The following is a 20,129-nucleotide window of genomic DNA, read 5'->3' as shown; positions in this document are numbered from 1 at the left end:
TTTCAGTGTCTGTTGTTATATCCTGTTTTCATTTCTGGTTTTGTTAATTTGAATACTGTCTCTTTTCCTTTTAGTGTGTTTTGCTAAGAGTTTATCTGTTATGTTGATTTTTTCAAAGAACCATCTCTTGGTTTCAATGAGTCATTATACTGTTCTCTTTGTGTCTAATTTATTGATTTCTGACCTGAGTTTGATTATTTCCTGCCATCTATTCCTCTCAGATGTATTTACTTCTTTTGTTTTTAGAGCTTTTGGGTGTTATTCTAAATTGTTACTTTGAGATCTCTTCAATCTCTTTATGAAAGAGATAATTCTTTAATGATATGAACTTTCCTCTTAGCACAGCTTTCACTGTGCCCCATAAGTTTGGGTATGTTTTGCCTTCATTTTTATTGAATTCTAGAAAACCTTTAATTTCTTTCTTTCTTTTTCCCCTAACTCAGTGATTATTGAGTACAGACTTGCTGTTTCCTTGAAATGGTCCTTGAGTAATCCTACAGGTATTTGGAAAACTCCATCTCAATGCCTCCACCACCAGCCACCACAATGTTGTCCTTGATGGCCCTCCTCTCAATTATGATGTCATCATGTAGGGACCTCTTTGTCTCCTCCATAAACTGCTCAGCACCACCACAGAAGATGATAATACGTGTTTTGGCTTTAAGGCAACCAGTGAAGAAATTGTACCTCTCTCCTCCAATTTGGATCTCGTCAAACACCAGGCAGCAGCCCAGCACATCTAGAATCAGAGCATTCACACTGGTCTGGATTGAGCCTCTAGAAGCTATCATTATCCTCTTCAGATCCTTCTCAGGCACACAGCCAGCACAGAACCTGTCCCTATCAGCAAAGTCCTGGGGGCCACATCCCCAGTAGAGAGTTTAGACGAGATGACTCCAGCGCCAGACTGATGGATATTCTCTAACTTGTCATAGAGAAATGTTCCACTTGGCATCAACAACTGCCTGGTAGTCTCCCACTGTGTGAACTCTGATTTCAGCATTATCTTCCTCTGCTTTCAGCTCGAACTTAACATTTAAGAGCGGAATCTTGGAGTTCTTATACTTCTTGGACTGTATTTCAAACCCAGCATAAGAAAGAAGAGTCTTCTTGAATGCAACACCAGCCTGCAGCTGAGGCTCTTCTAGGGCTCCACCCTGCACCTTCTTGATGCCAAACATTTTAAGCTGCAGCAACTTGTCAAGAATAATCACAGCATCCACCACCATCTTGATGAAGGACTTCTGCTGGGAGATCAGCTTGGAGCTCAGGGCTGTCACTCATACTTCTCAAGCCACTTCCTCTGTTCTACTTTATTTTGCTTCTTCACAGTCACAGCTACCTCTTTGAATCTTGTTAACAGCCAACTGACTGGCTGTGTGGAAAGCTTGGATGATCATGTAAACTTTCCTCCCCGTAGGGCTTCACCTGTTTCAGAAACACCACAGCTGGCAGGGTCACTGAGGTGGTGCCATCACCAACCTCAACATCTTGGGATTTGGCAACATACACTAACGTCTTTGCTGCAGGATGGACAATATCAAGGAGTTTCCTTGTGGCCCCATTATTAAAAATTGTTGCTTTGCCTCTGCAATACACAATAAGTTTGTCCATGTCATGGAGATCCAGGGTGGTTCTTCCAACCTCAGCAATCACTTGGCAGGCACTGATGTTACTCATGAGCTAAGGGATTCCTTGGAAGCTACCAGTACCTTCTTTTAATAGGAAAACAGAAGTAAGCATCATCTTGGAAGCAGTTTCAGGTACCTACAACTGGTTTCCCATTTCCACATTTGAGTCTGACAAAAGAACACAATGAAAGCTACCAGAAGTAATGAAAAGCCCTGTTCTAATGTGAGAACTTCTCATCTTCAGAAGTGAATCTATGCACTATAACTTAAAGCCAAGTAAAACCTGTTGCCTTTGTTTTTCTGATATCTTCCATTTTACACATAAAATGTATTATTGTCCATAAATTAATGTAATTAATTTGTGCATATAATATGTTTAACTGACAAATTCATCAGACCAAATATATCCCAAGATTGTATTTCAATAGAAAAAGGGAAGATCATTTTTGTCACATCCTTGCAGCTAAGGTGAGAAAATATCTGCTGTGGGCTAGTTTCATGATTAAATTTTGAATGACATCTCAAACACAGCACAAATGCACCACTACTAGGTACTCAAAAGAAGGAATTCAAACTAAGAACCTAGGTACATGCAAAAGCACAATGGGAGAATACAGAAGATGAATATTTATTTAGCAAGCAAATGATTGCAAAGTATGAATCTGAAACTCACCTCAAGGGCTTAGGCTGAGCTACCAAATGTTACTCAAGATCAATCATACTGAAGATTTTCTGAGTTAATTGTTGAAACATGGGTTTACTACCTAAAATGACAATTAAGGATTTAATAAGAAAACCCAGAATCTAATACAATATCTAGACTTCTGATGCCAGTTTCCATCAAGATTATATATATATATATATATGTATATATATATATATACATGTATTTCACATATCATAAATATTCTTGATTCTTTTGCTATACATGTTATTAATATTTAATTCTGTTTATTCTTGTGCTCATATTATGTTGCTTAATTTTATTTATACTTCAAAATGTCCAAATTCACAAGTCCCTTATTTCATATTAATGTGTTTTAACCATATCTTTCATTAAAATTACATAACATGAAAACATTATGTGTTATAGAGGCAATTTTGTTAAATGTATTATTTTGGAGTGATCACAGGACTTTGTTTATTGCCTTACTTGTTCTTTGACTATTTGTGTTTATTGTCTTGCTTGTTCCTTGACTATTTGCATCTATTGTACTGCTAGTTCCTCAACCTAGAACTGACCTTAATACTTGCATGCAATTAAAATGGTATAAAAGCAGATTGGGAAAAAAAGAGAATCCACAAAAAAAGGAATGAGTAATAACATCTAGAAATACTGTACAAACACCAATGGAAGTGGTGGTTTTAGGTAAGAATTCACCAAATAAAGCAGGATTATAGAAAATAGTCACGCTTACTAAAAGGGCAAGTTTCTAATCCACACAGGCAATGAAAATGATAGAAAAATAAATGAATGACTGTAAAATCCTGTGTCACCTCATAACTTTCCAGGTCTAGTCGCATCCTGTGACACATGACACACAGATGCTCCGGCTACAGTCAGCAATGATAACAGTTTTTGAGAATAAAATTTATTTTTCCCACCCAAATCCAATTCTCACTTCACTCTTTGCTAAGTGATAATGAATACTTTGATTCAGTTGATTACCTAAAATAAGGCTTTCTTTACATTTGAGAAATTGATGTGTTAAATGCTAACAGTGGGTTTTAGTACTTTACTGACTATATATTTCTAAGGAAGAAAAATATGTGTCATGTTTCTTCACATGCTACTGGATCATTTAAGGATCTATTAAAATAATGGACAAATTAATTATAAAATGGCATTTGAATAAGGAGTTACTAGATAATGAAAGAGAATGATTAATTCATATATTCTAAATTCTAAATATATAATTATTAGGACATCAAGAAATTTGGAGTTTGACTTTACTATTTAATATAGAATAGCTAATGTTTGGTAGAATTGAGATTTGTTTTATTTAATAACATAAATATAAGATGACTATGCTTTGAGGAACTGTATACTAGGTTGCTATATGTATTTTCATAGTAATGAAAAACTCCAGCCCCATTCACAGATAAAGTCATCATAAAAGTTCACAAGATAATACACTGTTCCACCACCAATGTTAACTGGGCTACATTGCTGTTCTTATTCCCAAGCTTATGTCCTGACATCTACTCAAGTCTTATACAATCATATGCTTTGTAAATAAAAATATTTTATTAAAAGTGTGAATGGCTAATAAAATCACATCAACACTACTGCACAGATAAGAAATATAAATAGTCGTACCACTGATGATAAATTTTCACTATCATTTCCAAAAACAAGCATTTATTTTTCCAACTAATGCAACCCCATGAGTGTATTCACTAAAATAAGCTCTCCCCAACCCCTGTTTCTTAGGGAATTTTCAAGAATTACCACCTGCCCTGGGAGTCACTTGACTTAGACATCGTGTAGCTTTTATGGCACCCCCAGTGCCTGGCTCTTCATTATCTGCATGTAAAGCAATCCTAACGTTGCCCCAGGGATCCATAAAGGATGGTACAGTATTTTTCAAACTACAGTGCGCATACAAATCAAATGAGATCTTGTTAAAATGCAAATGCTGATTCAATGAGTCTGGAATAGGGCATGAACTTACATGTTTTAAACAAGCTCTCAGGTGATCTCTGTGTTGCTGGTCAGTTATTGAATAACCATTTCATAAAGCAACAGAAAACCAAGGCTTTGTCTTTACCAGCATACCATTGGTTGTATCATTGCTTATCACCACTGGGTTTTCACCATTCCCCAGAGTTTCTCATAGTCATAGGATGCTGCTGCTGAGATGTCTGTGGTGCTTTTCCTGCCTCAGTGAGATGGCAAGCCCTGATCTTTCCTTTTTCATGCTCCAGGCACAAAACCATGGACAGAAAGAATTTGCCTCCTCTCTTGCTTCTCTGTTGTTCTTCATGCTAACCACCTGCCATTCACCTTCTTGTTCACTTTCTTTCCTCTGATTTTTTTCCTCTTGCATTACCCTTTCCACATCCCTCTAACCTCAGACTCTATTCAGTTTCTCTTGTATTTTCTTTTCTTATTTTCCAAACCTAGGTTTAATTCTTCCATACTTTCAGATAATTATTACTATGAAGAAATAATTACACTCAATAAATGTTTTACTAATACCATGCATATGTCAATGTGGAGTTATGAAACACATCAAAATCTCAGCCTGCCATACACAAATTAAAAGACTCAAACTCATATACCAGCAAACCTGACATATGCTCAAGTACTTATTCATATATATGTGCCCCAGAGTTCTTTTAGACCAGCCATTGTCAACCTGTAGACCTTGATCCCTGTTGGAAACACAAATATTTACATTATGATTTATAACTGCAGTAAAATTAAAGTTATGGGGAAGTTACAAAAATAATTTTATGGTTGGAGTCAGTACAATATGAGGAAATGTACTAAAGGATTACAACATTAGGGAGATTGAGAACCACAGTTTTAGACCCTGTGACTGATATTATACATCACAAAAAGATAAATCATTATATATGTATAAACAAATGCATATACATGTATAATTATAATGAATGAAAAATGAGAACATGAATTTGAATGAGAGTAGAGAAGGGTGTATGGGGGGGCTTCAAAAGAGGAAAAAGAAAAATGTTGTAATTAAAATACAATATCAAATACTGATAATTCCACACCAAATCATGAAAGACAATGGAAATTTTATTCTGAGTTACTATCTTTCAATTCCTTGTTATGTTGATGTATAATTCATTTCTTTCAACCTTTACAGGGGTACCACAGAGATATTTTAATCAAGGATTTGCCACTTTTTAAAGATAAGCACAATCAATTATCATAAGATTTTTAACAGTTTTGCTCATTTAATTAATGTTAAAATATGCAAAACATAAAACAAAGCCACAAATATAGCTTTACTTAAGTCTGAGCTCTAATATATATATATATATATATATATATATATATATATATATATATATATTTCCCTACATTCTTTTCTGTGTATAAGAATTTGTCTAATCAATTTCTACTATTCCTCATCCCATAATTTCACTATTGCCAATTTCTTATTTATTATTTTGTAAGCATTTGGATATTTCTTTGCCTTTTTACTTACTCTCACAAATTAAATTTGAAGTAAGCCCTAGGAATTTCTCATGCAAAAGCAAGTTCATACTGGAGGAATATGTTTCTGCAAATCAGCAGGAGCTCCAGATCTCTGCTGCCAACACACTGCAGGGGAAGCTACAACAAGACTGATCATATTTAGCTTGTCTCTTACTCATATTTACACACAGTGCTGTTGTTGTTTTGTTTACAGTGGCTTCTCTTCTAATAATAGCATCCCTGAAAGCTCTCCAGCTTTGGTATTATAGAGAGCTTAAGTGCAGAGCTCTTGAACTAATACTCATTCACCAAGACTGAACTCGGTTTCAAAAAATGTTTCTGAATGAAATAAAAATACAAGTTTAGATAAACAAATTAGAACTTCCAGATTTGTCTATTTAAAAATGCACACTTGGAAAAGATACAATCTTCGCTTATTGTTATGGAAAATTGATATTTATAAGCAGTAAAACAAGATCTTGTCTCTTATGAATTCTATACAAAACCAATTCTAAGTGCATAAGCCTCCCAGGATAAAACTAAAGGTGTTAGGAGAAAAGGTAGGGAGTATGGTACAAGGTGAAGGCATAGGTAAAACTTTCTAAATCAGGTTCAAGTTACTCAGAAATAAGTCCCCAGTGGGCAATTGGTAGTGTTTGAAAGTAGAAAGCTTCTACACAATGAGTGCAGGGTAGTCAGTTGAACAAAGAAGCAGGCTACAGAATGAGAAAACACTTTTACCAGCTCTAGAGGCAGCAGAGAATTATTAACTACATTTTTAAAGGAATTAAAAAGAAAGACTCTTAAAACAAAACCAACCTGACTTAAAATTTAACTAGATGTTGAATTGAACAATGTTCTCAAATGGCTAGAAAACTCTTTGGTGAAAAGTATTTGCCATCTTTAGATACCAAGAAAATGCAAATTAAGATTAGTTTGGGACTCCATTTCATCATAGCCAGTCAGAATCGCTATCATAAAGAAATCAAAAGTCAATAAATGCTGGTGATGATTTTGGGAAAGAGGAATCCTGTTCACTATTGGTGGGAGTTAAATCTGGTGTAGCCTCTGTGGTGGGGTGTTCCTCAATACATTATAAAAAGAACTACAATATTACTAAGCTGTACAATTCCTGGTGATATTCCCAAAGGCTCTTTATCTTCCAATAGAGACATTTGTTCATCCATATTCATGACTGTACTACTCACAATAGCTAGAAAATAGAAATGGACTTTATGCCCATGTATTGATCAATGAATAATGAAGATTTGATGCACATACACAGTGGAATTGTATTCAGTTGCGAAGAAAATGAAAATATAAAATTTGTAGGTAAATAGATGTAAGAGTAAAAATTATACTTAGAGCAGCAATTCAGGCATGGAAAGACAAATAATATGTAGCATATTTTACATTGGGTTCTCAGTTTTAACTCTTATTATATGCACTGTGGATGTTTCAATATTCTTGGCCCATGAGGAGTGGCAGCATAGTATATGTGGGCTTGTTGAAATTGGTGTAGCCTTGTTTAATGAAGTGTGTCACTGTAGACAGGGTATGAGGGTCCGTAATCCTCAAGCTCTGCCCAGTATAGAAGAGACCCTTCTCCTGGTTGCTTGCTGATGACAGTCTCCTCCCAGATAGCCTTTAGATTAAGTTGTGTAACTTTCAGCTCCTTCTCTAGCACCATATATGCCTGCCTGCTGCCATGTTTCCTGCCATGATGATACTAGACTAAAACTGAAACCACAAGCCAGCCCCAATTAAATATTGTCTTTTATAAGAGTTGCCTTGGTCATGGTACCTCCTCATAGCAACAAAACCCTAACTAAGGCATACACATAGAAGCCAGGAAACCGGGAAAGAATGATTGAGATAAATAATGCCTTAAGGGTGAGGGCATATAGTAAACCATAGGTAATACTATATAATAGCTCAAGTAATGGGCAAGAGGATGGGAGCATGATTGGACAGGAGAAAATTAAACCAAATAAAAGCAGTGCAACTTTAATTTTCTCAAGCCTTATTTTTAGGGATGGTCCTTAAATGCTTTAACTTCCCCACCAGAGGAAGTGTAGACAACTCCTAGCAGAAAGCAGCTATCATGTTTGCAGCCATCTCAGGCCATATACTTTGACAAGAGACTTGTTTTTCAACAGCCCATAACAGCTGAGCACACTCTGATAAACATCTTATTTTTCTCACATATCTTGTTTTGCTGTTTAGTGCCCCCAGCTTCAAGGTGCACATGGTATCCATAGCTGCAAGGCACGTGACAAAGTGTCTTCAGCTGTGTTCCCCTGCTTGTCCATGGCTGCAAGGCTTGTGGTAAAGCATATAAATACCCAGGATTTCCTTTCAATAAATGAGACTTGATCAGACCCTCTGTCTTGTCTCCATTTTTCATGTCTGTTGCCCCTCCATTCCCACCCTCTCTTTTGCTAGATCCTGTTGATTGAACCGCTAACTGGTGCAGCAGTGCAGGCTAGGACATTTTGGTCCTCAATGTGAGAGAGTGAGAATGAGAGACCTAGTGAGGGACAGTACTGGAAGAAGGGCCTACCAAGAATACAGAAGGTGATCGCTGCAGAAAACTGTCGAGTGCAGTTAGTAATAGTAATGAAAATGGGACAAGAAACAAGTCAGCCTAAAATTAACTCTCTGTTCTTGTTTTGTTGTTGTTCATGTGTGTCAATTGTCTGCTTTTGTTCATTGTTTGAATGTTGTGTTTCATATTCAAAAGAAAAAGAAATGCATATATCCAAAATTAAAATCCAAAATACAACCAAAGGTTGATGACAATTTGTTGGAGTGAGACTGGGACAACCTAGAGGCAGCCAAATATGACCCTGAATGGCCCTCTTCCTGAAGGCCTTCTCCCTGTGCACTTCCACTTCCAGATGCTCCTGCTATGGGAATGGTAGTTGTAGATCCCAGAAAAGAATTACAGGACAAAATTTCTGTCCTTAAACAACAAATTTCTCTTCATAAACAACAAACAGAGTTAGAGAAAGAATATCAGGACTTAATAAATCAGCTACAAAAATTAAAGACAGGGCAGATGTCTCAAAAGAGCAAGGCCACCGAGAAAATCGGTTCTTGAGTTTCTCAACCTGGAGTCCAAAGACAGTTCTTGTCCTCTGGTTTTAGTTCAGCCACAGATCAGCCAAAGGAGGAATAAGCTTTCCCTGTATTAGAGACCATAGATGCTCAAGGGGTTGCTTGGAGACATCACACAGGGTTTAATTTTCAAACCATTAAAGAATTAAAAACTGCAGTATCACAATACAGCCCCACTGCTCCTTTTACTCTTGCAATCTTAAAATCTGCTGCAGAGGAGTGGATGACTCCTGATGATTGGAATACTTTAGTGAGAGCATTTCTTAGCCATGGTGACCATCTTATTTGGAAATCAAAGTATCATGAGAATTGTAACGAGACAGCTAGGAGAAACATTCAGGCAGGCAATGGTTGGTCCTTTGAAGCCTTAGTAGGAGAAGGGCAATTTGCTTCTAGTGGTAACCAGATGCAATATGACTCAGACTTATTCGCTCAAATTCAAAATGCAACCATGAAGGCTTGGCGTAAACTCCCTTCAAAGGGAGACCCTGATGCATCTTATACAGCAATCAGACAAGGGCCTGATGAACTATTTTCTGATTTTGTTCATCAATTAATGACAACACAGGAAGCATTTTTGGTAATGCAGAGGCAGGTGTAGATTATGTGAAACAGGTTCTATATGAAAATGCCAATCCTGCCTGCCAAGTGGCCTTTAGACTTTATAGGAAGAAGGCAGACCTTACCAAGTATATTAGACTCTATTCTGACATAGGGCCCTCCTACCAACAAGGCTTAGCTATGGCGGCTACCATGCAAGGACAATCAATAAGAGATTTTTTGGTTAGTGGAGACAAAAAGTCCTGTTTTAAGTGTGGCAAATCTGGACACTTTGTAAAAGATTGCAAGGCAGAAAATAAGTTAACCCAGAGACAGCCTAGAAAACAGCCTGGGCTGTTCCCACATTGCAAACTTGGAAGGCATTGGGCTAATGAATGTAGGTCCAAGACATATGCACAAGGAGACACCCTTTCCCATAATCAGGGAAACAGGAACAGGGACCAGGCACAGGCCCCGAACCAACACAAGCCAAAACAGGCTTATGGAACAGTCAGTTTCATACCAGCAAACAACATCCCCTTTCTGAACCTAGTCAAGCAACACCAGGAAGTGCAGGACTGGACCTCAGTTCTGCCACCCACACAGTATTAACCCCAGAAATGGGACCTCAGGCCTTACCCATTGCAGTGACTTTATCAGATCCACCATCTAACTTGAATCAGGCCATAAAGGCTCATGATTTACACTACCTTAATTCTCAAACTTTAAAGGTCATGTTTAAAATTACCAGAGAACAAGCTAGGCAAATTGTCAAACAATGTTGATCATGTGTTACACTTTTACCAGTTCCTCATTTGGGTGTGAATCCAAAGGGACTGAAACCAGTCTTGGGCAAATGGATGTTACTCATTATAATCAATTTGGAAATCAGAAATATATATATATATATATATATATATATATATATGTGTGTGTGTGTGTGTGTGTGTGTGTGTGTGTGTGTGTGTGTGTATGTGTATGTGTGTGTGTGTGTGTGTGTGTAGATACATACAGTGGTTTCTTTTATGTGACATTACAAACTGGAGAAGCAAGCAAACATGTGATCACTCATATGCTTGCTACAATGGCTGTATTGGGTATGCCTAAACAGATAAAAATTGACAATGGCCCAGGTTATTCAAGCTCCAGTTTCCACCAGTTCTGTGAAAAATTGGGAATAATACATAAAATAGGTATAGGGCCAATGTCCAGTAGAAAGGGCACATCAAACCATTAAATATCAATTTGAAAAAATTAAGAATGAGGAGTGGTACTCTACCAAGGGATCCCCCAGAAATATCCTTCATCACACTCTCTTTATTTTAAATTTTTTAACTTTGGATTCTGAAGAAAAATCTACATATAGGTTTTGGCATCTTGATAACAAAATGAATTTTGCAACAGTCCTCTGGAAAGACTCATTAACTGGAACCTGGAATAGGCCTTATCCAGTGCTTATCTGGGGAAGAAGTTCTGTCTGCATATATTCCCAAGTGGCAGATGCCACACGCAGGCTGTCAGAGAGTATGATTAAACAAATAGACAACAATAACAAATTCAGGGAGGAGAAACCTCTGAGAAGCATATTTCTTCCTGTGCAGGAAACATGAAGATACATCTCAATTGTCTTCAAACTGGGACAGATCAACCAGCAAATTTGAATTGGAAAGTTCTCAATGAGGAAGGAGACATCACCACCTGTACCTCCACTGTGGCCCTATTGGACTCTTGGCTCCCTGACTTATGATTTAGCGGGGGTACATTGTTTAGACACAGGAGAAAACCCATTACCAAAGTCACTATACTTGTTTTCTGGGTTTAGGATTGACTCGGGTAGGTACAGGGATTTCCTTACTTGTTTTGTTAAGATCAAAGCTGTGATCAGTTCTGTACTTCTATAGATTTAAAATTTCGAAAGAATGGAAATCTGCTGTATCACAATTGTAAAATTCATTTTCCTTCTTAGCTGCAATAGTGCTACAGAATAGAAGAGGCTTATACTTTTTACTTCTCCAGGAGAGGGAGTTGTGTGCTACCCTTAAAACAGAGTGTTGCATTTTATACTGATCATTCAGGCGTTGTTAAGTCACTTTTCTCTCAAGTTCATGCTGATGGCTTTTGTATGACAGCAGATAAATGCTATTCAAATGGAACCTGTATGGGTTCCTTATTAAAGGCTGGAAGTAGGGGACTCTAAAACCTCTGTCGTCAAGACTGATGAGGATTAACCCCTAAATTGTGTGCAAAGCTGGATAGTGAATGACAGACAAGAGAACACCTCAAGACCCTTGCCCCTAACTGGGAGGCCTCAGTATCCTAAGACAGGAGCTCAACCAAAGGCTGTTGAGTATCCAAAGACAGGAAAGGGAGGTTGGGGTCCTTTGTTCCAACCTAAGACAGGCACAGTTGCCCTTCGGCCCCTGCCTGGTCCCTGGGACTGGAGCAGACACAGAGTCGGTCTGCTCCTGTCCTGTGGAGAAAGTAAATCCTGAGTCATCCAGGAGCCACTGCACTCAGAGCAGCTGGTAAGAACTCCATCCCACTCCCTAAGCCCCAGAAATACATCTGGGAGCCAGGGACATCCTGGGCACAGCAGCTACCCAAACCCCGCCCCTCCGGAATTCCACTTCCCTTCAGCCCCTGCCTGGGCACAGGTGGAAGATGAGATCCTTGACCTCATGAAGGCTGGACGCCCCAGGGGGTGGGAGTTTTGAGGGTGGGGAGGTGGGAGTGGGGGGGTAGATAGAGGTTACATCCACAAAGAAGAAGGAGGAGGTGTGAGGGGATTGGGGGTTCCTGGGTGGGTGGGGGATGGGGTAAGGGGACAACATATGAAATGTAAATAAAACATCCAATAAAAAAATTTAAAAAAAAAAAAAAGACAGGCACAGTTTCCATAAGTTTTCCCAGCCTTCCCTTTTGAAAAAAAATTAAAAAGGGGAACATGTTGGGAGCCAACTCCTAGCAGAAAGTGGCTATCATCTTTGCAGCCATCTCAGGCCATATACCCTGACAAGAGACTTGTTTTTCAGCAGCCCACAACAGCTGAGCACACCCTGATAAACATCTTGTTTTACTCACATATCTTGTTTTGCTGTTTATTGTCCCCAGCTTCAAGGTGCACATGGTATCCATGGCTGCAAGGCACGTGACAAAGTGTCTTCAGCTGTGTTCCCCTGCTTGTCCATGGCTGCAAGGCACATGGTAAAATATATAAATACCCAGGATTTCCTTTAAATAAATGAGACTTGATCTGACCCTCTGTCTTGTCCATTTGCTCCTCCATCCCCACTCTCTCTCTTGCTATATCCTGGTGCCCAAATGTGGGACAGCATGGAACAGTGCAGACCAGGACATATGGGGTGGGTGCATGGAAGGGATCTCTTTAGAAAGGTTCTTTGGAGCAACACTCATCTGTGTTGTCTGGTAATCAGCAGTTTAGTTTACAGTTGGTTAGCAGGCTGCAGCAGTTTGATCCCTCACAAACACTTCACAGATATACTAGCAGTCCAGTTCAGTAGAACTTGGGAACAAGATTAGTAACAGCAGTGATATGACCAACCAGAGACAGCCAGGCTTCAGCCTAGGCTTTAGTCATAAGGAGGGATGCTGAGGTACACCAGCAGAAGTTCTCAGCTGTGCCTTTCTCAGAGAAGCAAAGATCAACCAAGATGTGAGACCCACAAATTTTGCATAGCAAGCTATACCAGCAAGCCAAGCTCTGTCTCCATTACTTCATAGAGTCTAATTTATACTTTCCAAACATCAAAAGTCCTCTACATATCTTGCCTTAGCATGGACTTTGCCTCAGCCTGAGATCATGGAAGTGGCAACAATACTGCAGCACACTGCGAGAAGTCTTTTGATGCATTTCTCCCTATGGAGTCCTGACAAATGTAGCTAAACTATGCAGTGCAAGGTAGACCAATACATGCTTATGGTGAGCAAAGAGTCCTTCATCACATGTCCTTGCACATGCTTGCTTTGGCAGAACAACCTCTCTCCTGTGTCTGCTTCAGAGACATGTTCCTTTAGGAGTCTACTTTAGCCTTTCACATCTGTGTCCACTTTAATGAAACATTCCTTCACATGTTAGCTCCAGCAAAACACCATCCAATCAATTTTCCAAAGAATTATTAAGTTTCTACTTGAAAGTGGTCTGAAAAAGCCATGTGGAAATCTACCATTTTAAGCCAACTAAAAATATTTTTGGATTATCAGTTAGCTGAGAGATATTAATGAGAAGATAATGCCATTTCTAAAGGTCATAGGCTCTCGTGCAAAAATCCCAGTGCCAGGTTTGAGATATCTCCTTATCCATTATTATCATGGAGGCTCAGAGGGTCCTAAAGTAATACAGGCACTTGCCATTGCTCTTGGTTGCCTACCAGAACCAGTTGAAACAACCCTACTGCTGAAGATGCCACAGAAGATTTAGGGATATAAATAAGAACATAGCTGGAAAGTTCCTACAGATTGGTTAACTTTCATAGGGTTAAAGATGCTAGGGAGGAAGGTCCTCAGTAATATTATCTGTTAACACTATAATATCAACAAGCCTGGAGTGAAGCACTTAATATTATAAGTTTTATGCCTAGTATTATAAACCTAGTAAAAATAATATGTGCTTGCAATTATTTTAAAAATCAATAAAGTATTACACTAAAAAGTACACTAAGATTACTGGTTGGCTGAGGAGGTCTTGAGTTTTTAATTAAAGATGTGGATTCAAACTTAATTTCAAGTATGTGTGCTCATGCTCACATATACACACTACATGCTACCTAGAAAATCTCATTGCACAAACTGTGGTGAATGTAGAGACTTATGACTCCTAAAGGTGCTGATAATAAATGTCTTTTGAGTGCTCAGCTCTAAACATGATACTTACTCCGTCCTTCCTAGGGCTCAGGGATTATTGCAGAAGAGATTGAAATAAAAACATAAGAGACAGAAAATGGGCAAAAAGGTCGTGAAAGGCTATCATCTGTGTATAAACTTGCTAGATTAGTTCTGTGTATGATTGGGGCTGTCATCAATCAATCAATAAGAGATCTATGAGGGATGTATATGATTGTATTCTATCCTGCCAAACTATTTTCTACTGGTAGGCATAGAAAGAGTGAAAGTCATTGTCTTCAGTGGTATGTATGAATTATCATATTCCAGTGACTAGTCACAAAGGTCATGCAGATGAATAAATTCAGTGAGTCTCAAGATAAATCTAAAGACATATGTATGATATAGATACTCCACTCTGAAGGGGGATGTGGAATTACAGGGATGGGAAGAAGACAAGGAGAATAGGGAGTGAGAATAATAAGAATACATTATGTGCACATATGAAATTTTTAAAGAAGAAAATTAATGTTATATTAAAATAAACTCCTTTGTATCTAAAATGTGTATATATCCACATATTTTAATTTAAATTAAACTGTTTGTTAAATGAGAAACTTAGATTAAATTATTCTTGCCACTTCATTGTAATCTAAATATAGTAATTCAAAATACTCTATTAAGCAAAGAGTAACTTATGTAAAATAATTTTTGAATAAACTTAAATCATAAACAGTGACTATAACAATTTATATTAGTGAGACATCCAATTGTTTAGGCTATAAATCAAATACTATGAATATAAAACAATTACTCATGTAATAATATGTAAATAACTGAAATTCTCATTTACAGTGTAACCACAACAGAAGAGAACATTTATATTCCATTCCTCATCACAGAATGGGTGTAATATTTACAAATTTAAAAGAACTTTAATTCTATATAGAACACAAGCCTTTAAAAATGCAGATTTAGTGTAGAATATCTGTCAGCTTTTGATGTTCAGTGGGAACCCTACACATCAGGTTTCCAAGTCTACCCTAGATTGCTGCTGGTGTTGAGTAACAATCCTGGAAGAAGGTCTTTCAATAGTTACTAAGATAGTGGGAGCATCTACAGATAAACAACAGGTACATCTGTAGTGTCTTGTCAGTTCCAGTCTTACTGACTTTCTGAAAAGAACCACAAAATCTGAGATGTGAAATGGAGTTTGAATCTGGTCCATGGATCTAACAACCTGTTTAAATAAACTAAGTTTCTGGAGGTGAATTAAATAAGATAAAGATATGCTGTATCTACTGCTAAGTAAAATAGGCCAAATAGTTCCTTGAAGTAATACTCTCTCATGAGTTCCATGCCCTATGAATTATAAAATGAGAAAATTATCATTGTGATCTCTAAACTTCCTCAAGAATTCATTTTTTTAATTACTCCCTTCTTTAAATTTTTTAATTTTTTGACATTGACAACATTATATATTCTGAATTTTCATCCTACATCCATTGTGCCTTGTTCATGAGCCTCAAGAGACCAACCAGGAACCCATTCATATGTAATCACATTAAGGTCTCTTAATGTGATTAACTCTATAAACTCGAGTTTGGGCTTATCTTTGATAGTTTGCTGAAGAAGTCCCGATCTGTCATTAGGAGAGATTTTTACTGGAAATGGGAGTAAGTGAGGGAATGTCCAGCCTAGTAAGCATCTAGTAGAATGACTATTACAAACTGACAGGTTAGTGCTCTGAAGCAAGACCATGAAAAAATCACAAATAGTCTAAAAGTACATCTGAAACAATCAGACAAATCTTTGATTGTTGCTAGGAAGGAGCTAGAGAGTAACTCTGGGTTATGGGTCAAGAACATGGTGTACCCAAGCCATGGTGTCCTTCTTGGTGCTTGGTACTTAGTTTAGGTTTAGCTACAAGTCAAGTTCTCAGTGTTTTTTCTTTTAAAATGGAGTCCTTTCCCAAGATGGAGAAGGTTTGGCCTCACATCTCACCAGATCCCAATTCCCAGCTATTTTTGTAAGTCTCCTCTTCACATCTCACACTGTTGATTTGCCGTTGGCTTAGTACAAATCTTTATTATCATTCTTCATGTAGATCTGTAATCATGTTTCGAAATGTGCAGCCTAGCTTCTCCTCCTCCTTTAAGCTCTACTGATCCATTGCATACTTACCAACTCAATTAGCATGCTTTAATATCCAGAGACATCTTCAGCTTAACACATGCAGCTTTTATAAATTAAACTTGTTCGTTGACAGTATCATGAATATATAAAATACCTTCTAATTGCACTCACTCTTCAATATGCAGACTTTTTAACAAATTCGTTCCAACACCTTCATGTCTAACAGTCTTATTCAAATAAACAAATGATGGTGTTGTTTACCTCAGTTTTGGACTCATATAGTCTGAGGTACTTCTCTCTTGTGAGAAGATTTCAGCATTTAAAATACCTATGATTCCTGCTTGGACTCTCTTCAAAGTAAACTAGCATTTCACTTTTCAGTTCTCTTTGAATGGATTCTTCTGTCTCAGAAACACTAGATTCTCTATTCTTGCTTGCTGAGATGGCTTTCTAAAGAGATAGTATGTCAGCAGTCTTACTACAAAAGTTTCAGGTTGTTCTAAAGAAACACAAACATAATTTGATATAAATTCACACATGAACAAAAACTTCACAAAGTCTTCTATTCATAATTAAAATATTAAAATTTCTTCCACAAGTCAGTGCAGTATCTGACTAGAAACTACATTTTATCTGTCTGTATCCAGGAAATCTATGTTGGATTATGAAATATAACAATGTGTCACCTGCTCTGGGAGATTCACACTTGGCTTTCTAATGTGCAAAATGGTTTTGATATTCTCACATGTGAACATAACATTTGATGAACAAAGAGCTAATTTTAAAGTCATAAGTAAATGTTGAAAAGTATACAAATATTAAAAGAAATGACTCTGCAGTCAGCAATTATTTCAAATATTAAAACAAGTATACAGTTTGAATTATCCAAGGAAAACATTTTAATGCCATCTTTATACTTATTTACATTTTGTCTAATTTAATTAAACAGTGCATAAACAGCAAAGTATTAACTGATAGTTCAGAACATAAGTGTTAAGGAGAGAATAAACATACTGTGTTTCTGGTATGTCATTCTCTTATGTGTTTAACCACTAAAATATGGATAAGATGATGAGATGTTTGCTATATTAGATCAATTATAATAAAAAGGTGATGAGCTTCACCTGTTCATATTATATTATGTAACAAAGTTTATGGTGTGCTACCAATAAGATTGGCATGGATGAGAGGGACAGGTAGTAGGAAAATGTGAGAAGCTTCAGAACTAGGCTAAGACCAGCAGCCAATGACGACTGAGCAAAAGAGTCATTCACTCCTACAAATTCAGAAACCTGAAACTCCTTCAATAGTCATGTTACCTTGAAAATGTGTTTCCAGCTGTAGGAGGAACTCAGACTGTCCTCTTCCTGTCTTCAGACTTCTGCAACTTGAAGCAAAAGATCCAGTCAAGAAGTATCCATGTTTGGAACCTACATAGCATTTAAATGACAGTTGTGAGCAGCTCTTAAAAACTCAGTTATGACAAATTGTTTTGGAGCCAATAAGCCAATGTTGTAATCTATCTGACAAAATTTTGGGAAGGATTACAAAAAAAAAAAGCACAGAATGAAATGGCTTATCTGTAATGTCAGGGGCTCCACAGAATCACTTAGGAAGCACCACCAAAATAGGAAATGAGAACTTTTCTCTGTTGGATTAAAATTTAGACTATGGTATACATCCTGCCTTCTTTTACACCAGAATAACACTAGCTACAATCATCTGAAAGGAACGAAAGTCAATTGAGAAAATCCCTCTATAAGATCCATCTGTAAGATATTTTCTTAATTAAACACTGCAAAGCCCAGCTTTTTGCAGGTGGTATTGTCCCTGGGCTCATGATCCTGGGTTCTATAGTAATGAGACTAAGAAGAGCCATGAGAGGAAGCCAGAAAGCACCACTACTCCATGGTCCTTACGAATCAGCTCCTGCCTCAAGGTTCTAGCCCGGTTTTAATTCTTGTACTGACTTTATTCAATAATGAACAGTAATTTGGAAGTGTAACAAATGAACCCACTCCACCCCAACTTGCCTTTTGTTCCTGGTGTTTTGTCATAGAAATAGAAAACTGAAGAACGACTGTTGCTACCAGGATAATGGGGTACTGCTGTTACAGACCTGACCATGTTAGTTTCGGGACCCTTCTAAAAGGATTTTGGAATTTCAGGCTAGAAAAGCCATTGAGTGTTAAGAACTCATTGAGCTGTTTGGTAGGAGCTTTGGAGGATAAGAAAGTTGATGGTAGACAACAGAGGCCTGTTTTGCAAAGTTTCAGAGAGAACGAAAGAATCTACATGGCATTTTGTGTGAAGAATCTTTGTTAGATGGGGATGAAGAATCAACTGTGATTAACAGGATACCAAAACTGCTGGTGTGAAATCTTTGCTTTGCTGAGATACTCAATAATCATTAGCTGGAGATGAGAAATTAGTGGTGATTAAAGAGAGCAGCATTGTTTTTGTTAGGGTCTTCCTGGAAATGTTTCCTAAGAGAACACAAAATATGGATTTCAGATGCACTCAGGGTTATGCCCGGGCTGGCACCCAAACTTGGTAGTATAATAATCACCAGATGATGATGGTTTTAAGTGCAGGAAGGGGACATGGAGACAGCTGAGGCTTGGCACTCTGGGAGCCAATAGAGGTCTTTGGTGGGGGTGCAGCCTTAGTGGCAGATGAAGGTCCAGGATTGAAGGAGTCATGCAAAGAAGTTGAGGCTTGGTACCATAAAGAGTGCCTTATAAGGGACTCTTAGTGAAAGTGCAGACCATTTGCAGAAGTCTCCAGAATTTTGGAGTTGCCAGTGCCATGGGATGACCAACAAGAGCAGCAGCAGCAGCTGAGTGAAGCCAGTTTGAGCCTAGAAGACAAAGTGTGAATGTGTTGCAAAGCAGGACCCAGAGAATGAACCAAGCCCCTTGGAGAATCCCAAAAGATAATGAATCCCAGATAGTGGACACTGGAATATTTACATTTTTTGTGGGGCGGTGGGCTGTGAGAGGCAGCTCGGTACCTGATGGAGCACAGGCTTTGAACCCAGGAGACCCTAAAGGGATGGTAAGTGTTTGGCCTTGCTCCTGGGCCCTGGTTCCTTTCACTTAGCCATAGCACCTCCCAAAAAAAGGTTTGTGGCATTCAATCACATAGCACAGGTAGAGGGTAATAACATCTGATTAATCTAGATAGACGTTATGTTTTCCTTACTAACATATAACTTTTCAAACTTTTATAACTCATATAACTCAAATAACTTTTTAAAGTTCAGTAGCCATTTCACTTTAGCAAAAGAGTTCATCTGTAGCTGGAAGGAGGGGTCTGTCCTCCGTGGGACTCAGTGTGTGTCTCTGGATTTCAGCGTGTGTCTCAGGATGTTATTACCCTTAAACTATACAACCTATAAAATAATTAATTGGTTCATTAATCCCTTGCCTTCCCAACCCCCACTCTCAACCTCCTTATCCTGAGACTTAGTTGTACTACCCCCTACAGCCAGCATAGTGTTTTCTTTTGACTTCGCCTCACCCAAAATTTTTACTACAAATGACACAGTCACTCCAATGATGTCCTTCCTTTTTAAAAAGAGAAAAATTAGGACACATGCTGAGGTCCAGAGACATGCAGTGAGTCCCAGAGAGGACAAACCTAGACCGTCCAGCTACAGATGAACTCTTTTGCCAAAGTCAAATTGCTAC

The 20,129-nt window shown here is 38.0% G+C and overlaps 1 pseudogene; it reads right to left on the bottom strand.

The window, feature by feature from the left end:
* Nucleotides 1-446: 446 nt before the first annotated feature.
* On the bottom strand, nucleotides 447-1,746 carry LOC114622542 (annotated as a pseudogene).
* Between the last annotated feature and the right edge of the window lie 18,383 nt (nucleotides 1,747-20,129).

The sequence above is a fragment of the Grammomys surdaster genome, unplaced genomic scaffold, assembly GCF_004785775.1.
Source record: "Grammomys surdaster isolate TR1022 unplaced genomic scaffold, NIH_TR_1.0 189, whole genome shotgun sequence".
NCBI lineage: Eukaryota > Metazoa > Chordata > Mammalia > Rodentia > Muridae > Grammomys > Grammomys surdaster.
The sequence above is the reverse complement of the archived record's forward strand: the minus strand, read 5'-3'. Positions and strand labels throughout refer to the sequence as shown.